Source organism: Palaemon carinicauda, chromosome 1 (genome assembly GCF_036898095.1).
Source record: "Palaemon carinicauda isolate YSFRI2023 chromosome 1, ASM3689809v2, whole genome shotgun sequence".
Classification (NCBI taxonomy): domain Eukaryota; kingdom Metazoa; phylum Arthropoda; class Malacostraca; order Decapoda; family Palaemonidae; genus Palaemon; species Palaemon carinicauda.
The window spans coordinates 229,239,674-229,257,173 of NC_090725.1; the positions used below are offsets into that span (position 1 = coordinate 229,239,674).

General features: G+C 34.1%; 1 long non-coding RNA gene across 1 annotated transcript in view; it reads right to left on the reverse strand.

Moving 5' to 3' along the window:
- Window positions 1-17,500, reverse strand: part of LOC137654201 (uncharacterized) — a 249,094-nt gene that overhangs the window by 1,510 nt on the left and 230,084 nt on the right. The gene's annotated exons all lie outside the window — the stretch shown is intronic.

Sequence of the window (17,500 nt, forward strand, 5' to 3'; positions counted from 1 at the left end):
TTGGGTAGGGAATGTTGGGCGTTTGTCAGTGCATATGGGCCAGGTAGTGAGAAAAGTGAAGAAGAGCGGAATGAGTTCTGGAATGAATTAACTAGGTGTGTAGAAGGACTAGGTAGAAGGAATTATGTAGTTGTCATGGGTGACTTAAATGCTAGAGTGGGCACTGGAGAGGTAGAAGGTGTCATTGGGAAGTATGGCGTACCAGGTGAAAATGAGAGTGGTGAGAGACTGGTAGATATGTGTGTTGAACAAGAGATGGTAATAAGTGCTAGCTTTTTTAAAAAGAAAGATAAAAATAAGTATACATGGGTAAGAGTGGCAAATGGAAGAGTAGTAGAAAGGGCATTAATGGATTATGTGTTGATAACTAAAAGGGTATGGCTAACGGTATGTCTGATCACTTTTTGGTGGAAGGAAAATTAGTTGTAGCAAAAGAGTGGGGGAATAGAGTAGGTGGATGTAAAAGGGAGCTAGTGAGGGTTGAAGAGCTAATAAAACCGGGGGTAAAAAGTAAATATCAGGAAAGGTTGAAAATGGCATATGACGAGGTGAGAGTAAGAGAAACTGGTAATTTAGAGAAGGAGTGGAAGTTAGCAAAAGAAAATTTTGTTGGGATTGCAAGTGATGTATGTGGCAAGAAGGTTGTTGGAGGCAGCATGAGGAAGGGCAGTGAATGGTGGAATGAAGGAGTGAAGGTAAAAGTGGAAGAGAAAAAGAGGGCTTTTGAAGAATGGCTGCAGAGTAATAGTATAGAGAAGTATGAAAAATATAGAGAGAAAAATGTGGAAGTAAAGCGCAAGGTACGTGAGGCAAAGAGGGCAGCTGACCTGAGGTGGGGTCAGGGATTGGGTCAGTCATATGAAGAGAATAAGAAGAAGTTTTGGAAAGAAGTGAAGAGAGTAAGGAAGGCTGGCGCAAGAATTGAAGAGACAGTGAAAGATGGAAATGGAAAGTTGTTAAAAGGAGAGGAGGCAAGGAAAAGGTGGGCGGAATATTTTGAAAGTTTGCTGAATGTTAAGGATAACAGGGAGGCAGATATAATTGCTGTTCCAGGTGTTGAGGTGCCAGTGATGGAAGATGAGAATGAGAGAGAGATTACAATAGAGGAAGTGAGGAGAGCACTAGATGAAACGAGAGTAGGAAAAGCATCTGGTATGGGTGGTGTGAAAGCTGAGATGTTGAAGGAAGGGGGTGTGACTGTACTTGAATGGTTGGTGAGATTGTTTAATATGTGTTTTGTGTTGTCAATGGTACCAGTAGATTGGGTTTGTGCATGTATTGTACCACTATATAAGGGTAAGGGAGATGTGCATGAGTGTTGTAATTCAAGAGGTATTAGTTTGTTGAGTGTAGTTGGAAAAGTGTATGGTAGAGTAATGATTAATAGGATTAAGGATAAAACAGAGAATGCAATCTTGGAAGTACAGGGTGGTTTTAGAAGAGGTAGGGGTTGTAGGAATCAGATTTTTACAGTTAGGCAGATATGCGAGAAATATTTAGCAAAAGGTAAGGAGGTGTATGTTGCGTTTATGGATCTGGAGAAAGCATATGATAGAGTTGATAGGGAAACAATGTGGAATGTGATGAGGTTATATGGAGTTGGTGGAAGGTTGTTGCAAGCAGTGAAAAGTTTCTACAAAGGTAGTAAAGCATGTGTTAGAATAGGAAATGAAGTGAGTGATTGGTTTCCGGTGAGAGTGGGGCTGAGACAGGGATGTGTGATGTCGCCGTGGTTGTTTAACTTGTATGTTGATGGAGTGGTGAGAGAGGTGAATGCTCGAGTGCTTGGACGAGGATTAAAACTGGTAGGCGAGAATGACCACGAATAGGAGGTAAATCAGTTGTTGTTTGCGGATGATACTGTACTGGTAGCAGACACATTAGAGAAGCTTGACCGACTAGTGACAGAATTTGGAAGGGTGTGTGAGAGAAGGAAGTTGATGTGGGTAAGAGTAAGGTTATGAGATGTACGAGAAGGGAAGGTGGTGCAAGGTTGAATGTCATGTTGAATGGAGAGTTACTTGAGGAGGTGGATCAGTTTAAGTACTTGGGGTCTGTTGTTGCAGCAAATGGTGGAGTGGAAGCAGATGTACGTCAGAGAGTGAATGCAGGTTGCAAAGTGTTGGGGGCAGTTAAGGGAGTAGTAAAAAATAGAGGGTTGGGCATGAATGTAAAGAGAGTTCTATATGAGAAAGTGATTGTACCAACTGTGATGTATGGATCGGAGTTGTGGGGAATGAAAGTGATGGAGAGACAGAAATTGAATGTGTTTGAGATGAATTGTCTAAGGAGTATGGCTGGTATATCTCGAGTAGATAGGGTTAGGAACGAAGTGGTGAGGGAGAGAACGGGTGTAAGAAATGAGTTAGCGGCTAGAGTGGATATGAATGTGTTGAGGTGGTTTGGCCATGTTGAGAGAATGGAAAATGGTTGTCTGCTAAAGAAGGTGATGAATGCAAGAGTTGATGGGAGAAGTACAAGAGGAAGGCCAAGGTTTGGGTGGATGGATGGTGTGAAGAAAGCTCTGGGTGATAGGAGGATAGATGTGAGAGAGGCAAGAGAGCGTGCTAGAAATAGGAATGAATGGCGAGCGATTGTGACGCAGTTCCGGTAGGCCCTGCTGCTTCCTCCGGTGCCTTAGATGACCGCGGAGGTAGCAGCAGTAGGGGATTCAGCATTATGAAGCTTCATCTGTGGTGGATAATGTGGGAGGTTGGGCTGTGGCACCCTAGCAGTACCAGCTGAACTCGGCTGAGTCCCTGGTTAGGCTGAAGGAACGTAGAGAGTAGAGGTCCCCTTTTTGTTTTGTTTCTTTGTTGATGTCGGCTACCCCCCAAAATTGGGGGAAGTGCCTTTGGTATATGTATGTATGTATGTTTGTATGTATGTATATATATATATATATATATATATATATATGCCTATATATATATACATTTATATATATATATATATATATATATATATATATATATATATATATATATATACATATATATATTATATGTATATTATATATATATATATATATATATATATATATATATATATATATATATATATATATTGACCAATCCGCAATGGCTATCGCGGTGATAAAAACTGGCCAAATCCCAGTCATAACTTGTCATGTCTGATACCTCTGTCCTTGAGTGAACGAGAAACAACTCCAGGTGTTGTTGTTATTGTTATTGCTGTTATATATATATATACATATATATATATATATATATATATATATATATATATATAGATAGATAGATAGATAGATAGATACAAACATATATAGCCTACGTACACATAACATTTACTCATACTGTATATGCATATATATATATATATATATATATATATATATATATATATATATATATATATATATACACATACATACATACACACATTCATATACATATGTACACACACATATATATCTCTATATACATATATATAAATAATTATATTTTCTATATATATATACTGTATATATATATATATATATATATATATATATATATATATATATATATATATATACAATTGACCCTCTGCTATAATGCCCAATTGGTACCGCTATGACCGCGCCATAACCGAAAGTGCAATAGCCGAACTGAAGAACTCGTGGTAATAATTTTTATTGACAACCAGCACTCAAATTTTACTCCTAATTTATCCTACTTTTACCTCCTTTTGGTCAAATCACTTTAATTGCATACCAAAAAGAGAAGCACCTTATCTACTCGCGTAACATGTGAGTTTTAAGACTAATTTTGAACTAAATTCAAAGGGTCGTGCCACAAAAAATGCAAAACAATGTTAGTAATTACACCCATTGTACCTTAAATCACTTATAATATATACATCTTCCCGTTTTATGTATGTGTGTACATATGCATATCATGGCGTATAGAACACAAGGATAATCGAACTAATGGAACTGTGATAAAAATTTCATAAGGTATTTCATAACGTGATCCATATGTTTGCTAAGCCAGATTCAACTTCAACGGTTGAGCTAATAGTCATCACATCACATCCTTAGATCAACATTAATGTCGATTTCTGTCTATAAGGACATAAAAAATCCTGCAACTGTATTCAGAGCAAAGCAAATAGTGATTATATTTTATTGCCGTAAGATATTGAATTCTAAAATATTGAAGATTGACAATATTCGTAGCAATAGGAACAAGTTCACCTTGAATAAAATCGTGATATAACGAAATTTCTTAAAATGACAAATTTAATACTTAATTTTATTATTATTAAGTATCTATCACCTAATATTTATCATAAAGAGAAATGAAAACATTTAAAACTAGGCATATACTGTATAGCATTGCGGTTATACAACAAAATGTAAATATTCTGGAAAAAAAATAAGATAGGGAAAGAAGGGAACTAAGATTACCTTTTCTTTCATACCAAGAATGTATATTTTTGAATCCTTCTTTTCCGTCGTGGGTGAAAAAATGATATGCCTCAGTGCTCCCATTTGATTAATGTACTAAAGAACTTTAATTAATCATGAGAATACCAAGCGCGTAATTAGTATGCAAATAACATTTACGGGAGGCTATTGAAAATAATGATTTCATGCTACGCTGCTCAGTAGATTTGTGTCGTAAATGTTTATCCAACTGGCGAGTTAACCTTATTACGATAACTGGAGTGATGAAAGTTGTTATGATACTTGTTCGTTTGTTAAAAAACGTGGAAAAACAAAATTCATAAATATGCATCTAAATTTCAAAAGAATAATTGAACCATTTTTATTCTAAATTGTTATTTTTCAACTGTCATGCGTGACTTCTTGATTGCATTCATATTCATGACTAAAAGAACCGTGCCACGGAATTTTAGAGAGAGAGAGAGAGAGAGAGAGAGAGAGAAGAGAGAGAGAGAGAGAGAGAGAGAGAGAGAGAGAGAGAGAGAGAGGGAATGGCCTGATTGATTGAAAGTCTCAAAATAATGGTGAACATGAAAGTGAAACTTTTTCCTTTCGATTGAATTCATAACACCCGTCAGTCACTACATATCATATTTCAGTCTATGGAGATCAATAAACTTCGCTTTGAATTTTTCGGTGACTTTTCTTTTATATTTAAGCTTTGAAAAACTCTTCTTGCTTTCGTATTTTCTTACACCAACCCTACAAACCTGTCATATCAACGATTTTTTTTCCCTTTTGTAACAAACAAGTCTAGGAAATGATTGGCATCTCGCTACCCTTGTCACCAGGGGGAAACTTGTTCGCTTTTCCTACATTTGTAGAAATAATCAACATTCTTGCCTAACCCCTTAAGCCAACTCCCTAAGAAGTCAGTATATCATTATTAAGTTATGCCAATGGAGTCGTCAAATGTTTATCTAATCTTCGAAAATAATCCCCTCTGGTTTCAGTCAAAGTACGCAAAGAGTTACTATTTCCATTTAAGGGTAAGAAATATTACCTTTGATGAAATATTTTGAGTGGATATAATAAAGTATCAGATGTACATCAAAATCAGTATATGATATCATCATAAGTCTGAATGACTATCAATATAGATTTTTATGAATATATATATATATACATATATACATATATACATATATACATACATACATATATACATACATACATATATACATACATACATATATACATACATACATATATACATACATACATACATATATATATATATATATATATATATATATATATATATATATATATCAGGGGTGGCAAAAAAAAACTGAGTATTATAGAAAAACCCAGCCCGGGAGAGGTTTTTTTTAAACAGGTTTTTATTGGAGGAAAAGGCAGGTTTACTTGGGAAAACTAGGATTTTTTTTTTTACAGTAAACTGGTTTCATATATATTTTCTATTTTCTTTGCTATTTAATTCTAGTAATATTTCTTTGCCCTCGTTTTCATTAGTATTTCAGCTATGAACTTATAATCCTTGAAAAATTAAGAGAACAATATAAAAATGTGCTAAACAGCCATGCAACTCTCCCACTAAGATAAAGATCCTTTCCAGAGAACGATTTTGAGTCCAGTCTGTACTTGTGTTGCAGTCCTGTAATTTAAAGGTTAAGTCAAACCAGGACCAGGTATATATATATATATATATATATATATATATATATATATATATATATATATATATATATATATGGTGATTAAGACTTCTTCACCTTAGGCCTACTATGAAAAGTTTGGGAAACAGTAGAGAGAAACCACAAAGCAAAATGCCTAATGTACATTATAAAACTTATTAAGCTTGAAATGCATTCCTCATCTAAGTTCTTTGACTTTAATTCTTTTAGACTATTACAGTTAACTTTGGTTGTTTTTATTTTTCCACTGAAAGATTTATTTATTGTATTGACCTGCTATGTACAGTCAGTTCTCCCAATTCGGGGTATTTCTTCGTGTTACACAGTATCGTATAACATTAAATAAAAAGAAAAAAAAATCACATTTGCGATAAGTACTCTCACAATTCAAGCATTTCAAACTGACCGCGCTCTTTAACACCCAGCATGCTTTGCGACGTTTCCCTCTCCACAGAGCACCATACCCTATCTCCCAATCATAAGGCTACCTTGCTTCGTTTCTCCTCGTGTGTGCATCTCCTGCTTTGGTCCTATTTGGGAAGTATCACATTGTGATGTAAAAGCGACTTAAAAATCTGTACATATCCAGTGTGCTTATAGTGATATTAGTATAAATCGTGATGTGTACTGTACATTACGCTTTCCCGTGCGCCAAAATGTCAATGGCTCAAAGAGTTGCATCATGCTTCAAACTTACTGTGTAAAACTTCGTACTTGAATAGTTAGTGGTTCTGTACTTATACTTTTTATTCTAATTTTAATTGTATTAGCATCTGTATAGTGTAATAGTGCAATGTTATTGTTGTAATAGCTATTATACAGTACTGTATACAAAATACCGTATTCACAGTAGTAATGAAGATATAGCCTATGAGTACAGTGAGTTTCAATGGCGTGAGTCGACCTGTCAAAAACACCACATGTAAGAAGTGTAGCAATGACTCATACGAGTACCTTAGTCATACCGTGTACATAGTACATTTGTTTACATGTACTGCACACTTACTGAATGTGTTCATCCATTAATATAATACTTATATTGAGACAAGAGCCCAAGTAAAAACAATATTAGGCAGTACTTAGGGTGTTAGTTGACTGCTTGTAGGCAATGGGCAGAGAGTTTGTAGGTTAGGAGCTAACTCACCCTAAGACAGCTAGGGGGGGAGAGTCAAGATATGAGATGAATGTGTGGTATACGTAAAACAAAAGATATGGCTAAGGTAGCTTGTCGAAGATACTACTGCCGTGTAATAAGAATGGAGGAGTTGGAACAATCAAGAGAGCTAAGATCATGTCAGTAATAGGGAGGACTTATGTTGGACGTCAGCCGATCGGAGGAATAGATGTGGTGAGGAGGGGTATAGGTTGGTTAATACTGGGAGAGAAAGATTCTGGGAAAAGAAAAGATGGAGGAAGTCGACTTGATCAGCCAACCCTACTACACGATGGGACTAATACGGTCGAAAGAAGAAGAATGACGGGTGACTGATAAAAAGGTGTTCATAAAGGGTGTCCGAATCAAATTGGAATAATTATCTTACAAGGGTGATACGAAAAATAAGTGGTTTGATAATAATATAATAATTATTAAAGGAAAATAAGTTCTTGAAAAGTAATTACCTGGGAAAAAGAGCAGATGGACATTGTTTTAGTATCAAAGAAGAAAAAATATGGTCAGAGAAAGGAGGAAAACAAGTAAAAAGGGAATTAGAAATATATATTTTAGAAAGGTACTATAATATAAAAATTCTGAGAAAAAAATAATAAGTCAAGTTACTACTAATCATGATTCACTCTCCTAAGAGAGACTATAATTTTACAATTTCCGATTTTGTTACCGTTTTAAAGTTGATGAATGAGCAAAGTATTGCATAGGTAGATATGAATACCATATAACTGACAGTTATCAAAGCCGTCTAAGGGAAGTTTTCGGAAATAATTACCGAGGAGATTAAAGAAAAGTTACCACGAGTTCTTGATAAAAGAAAACGTATTGCGCTAGAAGAGTGGTTGTCTATGTACAGAAAACGGCTTCAGAGGAAGGGGTAACATAAATGATTGTTCATTAAATGACAGCATTAATGTTAGTGATAATAATTAAGTTTTATGTGAATACCCCAACATTTTTTTAGCCAACCATAGAATTGGTATTGTATGATTTTGATTTAGGAAGCAATACATATAAGATGATAGATTTGGTTTACGGAATTTTCGGTATTGGGGCTGGCGACACCATTCAGTGATGAAGTGGAAATAGGGGAAAGTCTGGCAGTTGCACAATGAGGTAAAACTTGGAAGATATTGGACTTCAAGATGGAGACTAAAACGTGGATGTATTTGGGGGACAGAGCGAAGGTGAAAAAACCTTAAAATACAAAGTAATGCTTACAGCCTGTAGGCTACAGGGAACCACGGGACATGTACTGACTACAGAGCCCAATGCAGAATCATATAAGATGGATTCATATTGTAGAGGAAGAAAGCTGTATTTATACACAAAATAGGCTAAATAAATCAATTGTTTCATTACAAAACATTTCTAGGAAAAGTTTGAAAGAAACGATAGAGAGCTGAATAATAATAATAATAATAATAATAATAATAATAATAATAATAATAATAATAATAATAATAATAATAATAATAATAATAATAATAATAATAGGGAAGTGGGGAATATGGGGAAAGGAAGAGTACCCTTGGATACAATCCAGTTAATAGCTCAAAGGCAGGTACTCGGTATGGGAAAGATTAAGGAAATAGGGAGAAAGAGAAGTACAGGAGAAGAATAAAAGAGAGGGGCAGACCCTCTTACGATATTAGGGAATTGGTATTATTATTAGATAGTTTTTTAGATCTCTGAAGTATAACTAGGGCTACATAAAAGCCTTTGATAGAATTGACAGAAATGATGCGGGTGCTACTATGCATGCATTGTGTGTAGCGTAACTATTTAAAAATTATAAAACGTTTCATGACAAGAGCATGTGTTAAAATGTGCAAAAGAAAGTGATTAGTCAGGAGTAAAATTGTCGTCCCATTAGTTATGGCATGTTTTCATGTGAGGTGTCAAAGAAATAATGTGTAGGAACTGTGTTCTGGGATAAGATAATCGTTAGTATAGAAAGGAGTTACCATTGACTGCATATGAAGTAGCACTAGGGCTAGTAGCTTATAAAGATTTGAATCGTAGATATGTAGGCTAAATGATTTAAAAGTACTTGGAACAGAAAAAAAGATCAAACAACTGAATGCATGCAGGAATAAGGTTTTTAAGGTAAATGTTAACCAAGAAGATAGAGCAATGAATGTTAATAAGGACCGTGGAAGAATGAAAGCAACTTAATTAACACGATAGATGGTATTGTAAAAGAAGAAACTAATAACAGATCAGGTGAGGAAATTAAGTTAAATGAATCTATTCGAAGGTCTGGAACAGAAGAGAAATATACGTGTCAATTAAAGTTGGAATGAATAAAAGCATTATTGAAGCAACTCTCATTTATAGATAAAGGTGAACTACAGATATTGAGTTGGAATGAAATAAAAATGACGGAATTGTCAACATTGGTTTTTTTTTCCGTGGTGTATGTATAATAAATAAGGTTGAGAACCAGAAAAATGTTCAACAGCGAAAAAAAAAAAATGGAGATAAATTGGTTTCCTAGATGAAATGACCCATTGGAATATTAAAGAGGGTATTTGGTTTTATGTAAAAAAAAATGCTCAATAAAATGTTATTAAAAACTATATAATTCGAAATTGTTGGAAGAGAGAGAGAGAGAGAGAGAGAGAGAGAGAGAGAGAGAGAGAGAGAGAGAGAGAGAGAGAGAGAGAGAGAGAGAGAGAGAGAGAGGACGTGGTTCTTTGACCGAGGGCCTCTGATACCCAGGGATCACTATAGCGAGTGCAACGTCTAAGAGGCAAGTAGCTTAATGTGAGACTATCTATAAAGGTGATGTGATGGGGCTCCTTTGTAGACATATGTGAAAGATTTCTGCTGAAGGAATAAACCATCGCCGAATCATCTAGTAATTGTTATTAAGATGAAGGTCCAACGAACTATTGTTGTTGTTTTTGTTTGCTAAGCACAAACCTAGTAAGAAAAGCAGGATGCGACAAGCCCAAGGGCTCCAACAAGGAAAATAGCCCACTTAAGAAAGGTAATAAGGAAATAAATAAACTACCAGAAAACTAATTAGCAATTGAAGTAAAATACTTTATGAACAGTAACACTGAAATAAATCTTTCATATATAAACTATAAGAACTTTAGAAAAAACAAAACCAAAAGGAAGATAAAGAAGATAGAATAGTGTACCAGAGTGTACCCTCAAGCAAGAAAACTACAGAGCATGGTACAGAGGCTATGGCAGTACCCAAGACTAGAGAACATTTACTGTAATTCATTCTTTCATTCCATCAAGAATTTGAATGCAATGAGTAAGATAAATGAGCCGAGACTCATTTTTCGGTATTTTTTTTTTTTTTTTTTTTTTTTTTTAATAATCACTACTGCATACTATTAGACAATAAAACCATTTTAGTGGAATTCATTTTTAACAATTTTAATGAATATATTGCAAAAAGAAACATTTTCATATGAATATAATTGCTAATCCAAAACAAGTTATTCTTTTTTATGATCATGTGCACATTTACCGTTAGTAATTATTTGACGTTTCACAGGGGCCCCAAAAAAGAATTGTATTTCAAATGCGAATTCAACTGATCCGAAATAAAAAAAAATTCTGGATTCTGTAAACGTGTATCATCAAAAACGCCTGAATCAGATAATCAATCGAATTAACAATAAAATACAATAACTTCATTTATTTCAAAGAACGTCCAGCCTATATTATCGCAAATAAAATTTCGCATCAAATATTAAATGTTGTTGATTGGATAGCGTATTGAAATTGCGTAATCATTTGTTATGAATGCAAGCCCTTTCTTTGTCGGGACCTTTGAGAGAGAGAGAGAGAGAGAGAGAGAGAGAGAGAGAGAGAGAGAGAGAGAGAGAGAGAGAGAGAGAGAGAGAGAGAGAGAGAGAGAGAGAGAGTATTAAAATCGCCAATTAACCAAAGATATCTATTCCAAAGGTTTCCATGCGGTGGGTCCCTTCTTCACAAAACTGGTAATCAAGAGGATATGTTTAGCCATCTTCCAAGATATTTCTCAATAACCTTTGCCACAAGAATTATCAGTCTTTTATTATTATTATTATTATTATTATTATTATTATTATTATTATTATTATTATTATTATTATTATTATTATTATTATTATTATTATTATTTCCTAAGCTATAACCTTAGATGGAAAAGTAAGATGCTATAAGCCCATGGGGACTAACAGGAAAAAGAGCCTAATGAGGAAAGGAAATAATGAAACATAGAATAGTGCACTTTATAACCTATCCCAAGGTTATGACACTACCCAAGAATAGAGAACAATGGTTTGATTTTAGAGTGCCCTTATAGGCTAAGTGTAGGTTACTATCAATCGAGAGAACTGGCAACCAAGATTGTAGCATGCAATACAGCAGTCAGTTTTGTTGATCACTCTAAAAAATTGAGAAATATCTTGAAAGGAGACAAAGACCTTCCAGCATAAGGTTTTATCTTTTATCCAAGAGATTAAACGGCTACATGCATCATTTTAATGGTCGAAAAAATCAATATCTCAGAAACTAAACAGTATCTCTCATCCCCTATACTTTCTTCCAACAGGTTATGTACAATAACTAAATGATTGAGTTTCTTGCGTTTATTGACATTTATTTCATACATATGATTAAATGGGCCTCATATCAAGTATTAATTCTAAGAATATGAGAGTAACTCATCGAGGATTATATCTAATTAATATATAGTTCTAACTTTCAGTATCATTGTTAGTCTTACTGTCACTTCCTTCCATGTGACACCGGAAAAAAAAGATGAAAAAAAAATATAATTCTTTTCTTTTCTTCAGTGACTTTTTAGTCTGAAAGAAAGGACTCCTAGGAACAAACTTGTGAACTTGATATGACTGGAACACCAGTGGAAAATTTCAATGGATTGAAAAAAAAAATGTTTAAAGGTTTTAAAGGTTGCTCATAAATGACAGTCAAGGGACAGTGACAATGCCCAAGCAAGACAATGTCCTCGAGACTGACTATATAAGCATATGATCAGCATCCGAGCCCATTCTCCACCCAAGCAAGGACCAAACAGGGCCAGGCAATGGCTGCCGAAGAATCAGAAGGTCGACGTATAGGGTCCCCCAACAGCCTATCCTTAGCTTACAAGGATGATGAGGTTGCAGAAACTACAATAAAATAAAAAATGAGCTTGAGCATGTGTCTATTACCAGTCCAGCAGGGACGTTTCCAATAGGCTACCACCTTAATGAATGAAGGACACTCACTGAATCAGCACAGTCCATATCATATAATGGATTAATTTCAGTTTGCCATTGGGTCACACTCTTTACTCAGTAGAGCTACGCTCTTAATAGGACTTTCATCTAAAGTTCTCAACTGATAATTGTTTCAGGATTTGATAGTAATCTTAAGGAAATCTGAAACTCGACATAATTGGATATAATTTTATACTAAATATATTTGAAAGGAAAATCAATAGTTTAATTGTAAACAAATAATCGGAAGCCTTTGTTCTTTGGTTACTAAAATCTTAAAAAAAAAAGAAAAAAAAAAGATTAAGAGAAACTTAAAACTAAAAAACTGGACATCCTTTTACGAGAATTCAAAATTTACCATTCTGTGAGGAAAAAATAAGAATCTGAAGATGCTTTGAAGCCTGAAGCTTAACATACCTTTCAAGGGGTCAATTCTAAAAAATAAATGTAAGAAAAATAAATCTAACAACAGAAATAGTCCTAAGAAAAAATAAAACTAAATATCCTATCAAGACGGAAATAAAGAACTAACCATAAATTACAAAAAAAGTGTTAAAAACTAAATATAATTTCAACGAGAAAATCTGAAACTGAACATTAACTTTAAAGATAATTTGGATCTAGATATCATGAGAAGAGAAATTTCAAACTGAATAGTCACTAGATAGAGTTTAGTGAGAACATTTAAAACTTAAAAATCTATGGACAGAAAAGGGAAAGCATTGAAACACAACATTTAAAGGATATCATAAAATACCATATCTACTGAAGAAATGTTCTCAAACAAACATTTTGAAAATGCCGTAATGTTGAGAGAAAATTATATGTTGGGGAGAAAGTCTTGTCTCTCAAAAGTAGAATAATCCTCCCCAGAAAACGGATTTAATCTATACAACGTGAAGCCATTTTAACGTCTTAGCCACTAATTCCTAAGACTCTCAATCTATAATCCGATTCCGTAACATACTTTTCGTTAACTGTCAGAGTGACTGGGCAACAGTAATAGCGGAATGGCGGGAAAAATGACAAAACTGTCATTTTAGAAATATTTTTAGTTCTGTCTTACCGGTTGATTTAATACTCTCTCTCTCTCTCTCTCTCTCTCTCTCTCTCTCTCTCTCTCTCTCTCTCTCTCTCTCTCTCTCTCTCTCTCTCTCTCTCTCTCCAGTAAGCCAATTGTTGACTGATTGTCCTAATTCTAATAACTTAAGAAATAGATATCTGTTTGAGGCTCGAAGTGGGGATGGAAGGTTCCTCCTTGCCAAGATTCTTGGACATGATGTGTCCTACTATGCGAGCGGCATTTTTAGATTTATTTCAGCAGCGGGTTTTCTGAAAACTATTAAACTTTTATAATGACATCTTAACTTTTATTGTTTTAATTGAATTATCTTTTATTTTTTATATACAATAAATATCGGCGTCAAATAACCTTGGATGTCAGGATGCCGGAAACTTTAAATCAATCAATCAATCAATCACTCCACCAAGATCCTTGGACATGATGTATCGTACAAAGCTAGTGGCATTTTTAAATTTATATCAGAAGCAGGTCTTATAAATGCTAATTCACTTTTATAACATATTTACTTTTCTGGTTTTAATTGAATATTCTTTTAATCTTTATTTATAATAAACGATATCGGCGTCAATGACCTTCGATGTCAGAGAACTTTAAATAATGCATTCTCTCTCTCTCTCTCTCTCTCTCTCTCTCTCTCTCTCTCTCTCTCTCTCTCTCTCTCTCTCTCCTCTCTCTCTCTCTCTCTCTCATTTTATTAATAACTTTAACGCATGTTTTCTCTTCTTTTAATTCATTTTTTTTCTATTTCATTTCACACATTTGTCAAGGATAAAAATATTTAATCCATAGTTATTACATTTTTCCTTTAATTTTACTTTAGTCGGTGTTATTACATTATTCACCATCCCCAGTTTAAATTCCACAATCTTTAAATCTAAATAGTTTACCATTACTATCTCTTTACATTCCACCAACGACTCCATGATATAGAGATTTTAGACAATAGAACCTTCCTGTCTCCGGTAAGCACAGTATCATTTGCAAATATCAACCATTCCACACGATTTTATTCTTCAACCTCTTTATACGTACATCCAATACTTTTTTTCTGATCGTTCACATCATTCCATCCATGAAGATATTGCGAACGTAACACCCTTGTCTCAGAAAATTACACATTAAACCAGTCATTCTCCTGTCTATATATTTTCCCACCATGAAAAATTTGAACTTATCTTTTATATCATATATAATTAACACTACACGTTGCCTTTGTTGACTTTGCATGATTTTATTTCTAGGTCCATGTTTCCTACATATAGTTTTCTTTCATTTGCTATTATCCTGCGTGCGTATCGTGGACCCAATGTGGGAACTTAGCACATGTGCAGAACCATATTTTTCGTGATTCCAGGGTTATTTCAGCTTTTCCCGAGAATTAGAGGTACGTGGAGTCAGTTGGTGATGTGTATCAGTTGACGTAAGATGCGTCAAACTGAGCTCCAGATATTCCCTAGATTACATCATCTTAAATTTTCGTCGGACACCAGGTGGGTACCATGTTACCAAACAATGTATAAATCTTAATATGGTACACTATTACATTTTGATATACATCTCAAAGTGGTATTTATAAAAGATAATGAGATTTTCATTGAAACATTCGTGGATGGTGTTGCTATGCAGTGATTTTGTTATCTTGAGGCTGTGTGGCCACTTTACATAATTTGAGGGTCCTAAAGTGATTTCTGAGTGAGCTAAAGAGGAAATACCTATGTCAAATGGATTGCTCGAAAGAATTTATTTTTTCTTTCTTTTTGACACTTTTTAATGGCTCATATTTCCTTTTTTGTATTATAGGGTGGTAAATGCACAAGATATTTTAATATTCAGGTGCTTTACAGTGCACATGTTCAAAGTACTGCTTTTTTTCCGCCAAATTAATTTCGTTTTGTTAACGCTCCTCACAGATTAGGTGTCTTTAGACCTAGGACATTGTAAATAGGCATAGATATTCCCATATTATCCTACTTTACCCTCAAGATCATCATAAGAAGTCAGGACAAGTGTACACAGTTTTATAGGCTGTATTGTTAATGTATGTATTTTCATCATTATTTTTCATGAATATTTATAATAAATAGTAAATATCATTTTTTTTTTCTACTTAACATAGTATTAAGAAACGATTAGTGACCAATTTCCAAGTTCCATTTTTTTATATCTCTAATAATAAGGGAGTTATTTAACTCGAAAACTGTGGTCACCCTGTGGGTACCAAATTACCGACGGTGGACCACAAATATAATGTTACTAACGTAGGGCTTCATAACAAAGACTTGATTTAAACACCATCTTCAAGTATATCCATTTTCTGAGAACTCGTGTCGAGGTTGCAGTATGCAATGGAGCCTGCAAACTATTGTCCTAGTTAATGCTAATGGTTTGGGATATAGATATATTGTACTTAATGGCAAATCAGCATCTAGTAAAGGTTTGCTAGGACTAGAGATTTACTAAAGGGATACGGTTTCGAAAATACTTTCAAAATCATTATGTCGCTACAGGTAGTGGTAAGAAAACAAATACTTAATAATTAAGAAGAACACTATAAAACAGGAACATCAAACAAACAATAAATTGGTAACATTTAGATAAAACGAATGAATATCAGCTATCAAATTGGTATAACATAAAAAAAAAAACTAAACAAAATCAACGAACGGTTTTCATTTTTTTCACACCTAGGTCTAATATCTATACGCCTGAGCTACCCCTTTCTATCCATACCTGTAATGTACTGTTAAATTCAATGAAACTTCAAAAGGCTAAACTTCAATAGTAGGACTACTGGAAGCTTCTCAAGACCTTATAAAAAGTCTTTTGACCATTTAAGAGAAGAGGATTCAAGATTTAGAGAACCCCAGGAGAATTACCTTGAGGTACAAAGTGAATCTAAACTAGAAAAGAGAAGAGCTTTTAGTGTATAATCTAAGAGATTTGGTATAGAAAGAGGGAAATGTTTGGGGGAATTCTCCTCTACAAATGGACGGTGCTTCCAACGCCAAAAGAAAGCGGGAGTTCTCAAGAGTTATAAGTTTGCCTCAATTCGGTTCCCAAATGAGATTTAGATTACATTCGTGAGCAGATTAGTAGCAACATAAAAAGCTTCTCGAGAAGAAGCAACTCGCACTAAATAAACAACGATGAAAATTGGTACGACGAACAATATCTATCTGACGATGTGATTTATTCTGCCAGATAATACCACTAATTATGAAAACATACATAAATTTTAAACCATTAAAGCAATATCTTCAATATCAATTATACAGAGACTGGATAAACGAGGAAAACAATATTGGAAAACTGGGAGTATCTTACTTACCATTATCATTCATTTACCATTTGAACTAAATACAAAAATAAAAAGGAAATTGGAATTGAAAAGAGATATCCTTTCTAAACTTTGTGTTGATAAACAATTATTTACATACTACCCTGTGAATAGGACTAAAATAAGTCCGAATGACTTTTCTCTTATGGAAATCCTCGTTTGAAATCAATGCATCCGATTTTATCTATGTTCTAATAAAATGATAGTTTCCATTATCAATGGGAGTAAGGGAAGGAGCAACATACAAAGCACACTTGATTCTTGTAACTTCGCCTTGTACAAAACTCATCTCTAACGTGAAAAAAGAAAAAAAAAAAACTAAATTCACTCCAAACAATACAGTTTCATATGAAACATACTCTTGGCATATTGTCAACCTCTACAATAATAGCAGTTATTAAAACAATTCTTTATATAAGTTACAGAAAATGACAAAAATATAAACATACCATTCAGCAGAATCTTTAAAAATAAATATGTTGCCCTTGAAGGCCAATAGACAGACACATCAAAGACTTTTGCCGATGAAGTCCATTTTCTATTTTTTTTTTTTTTTAATATATTCAGTC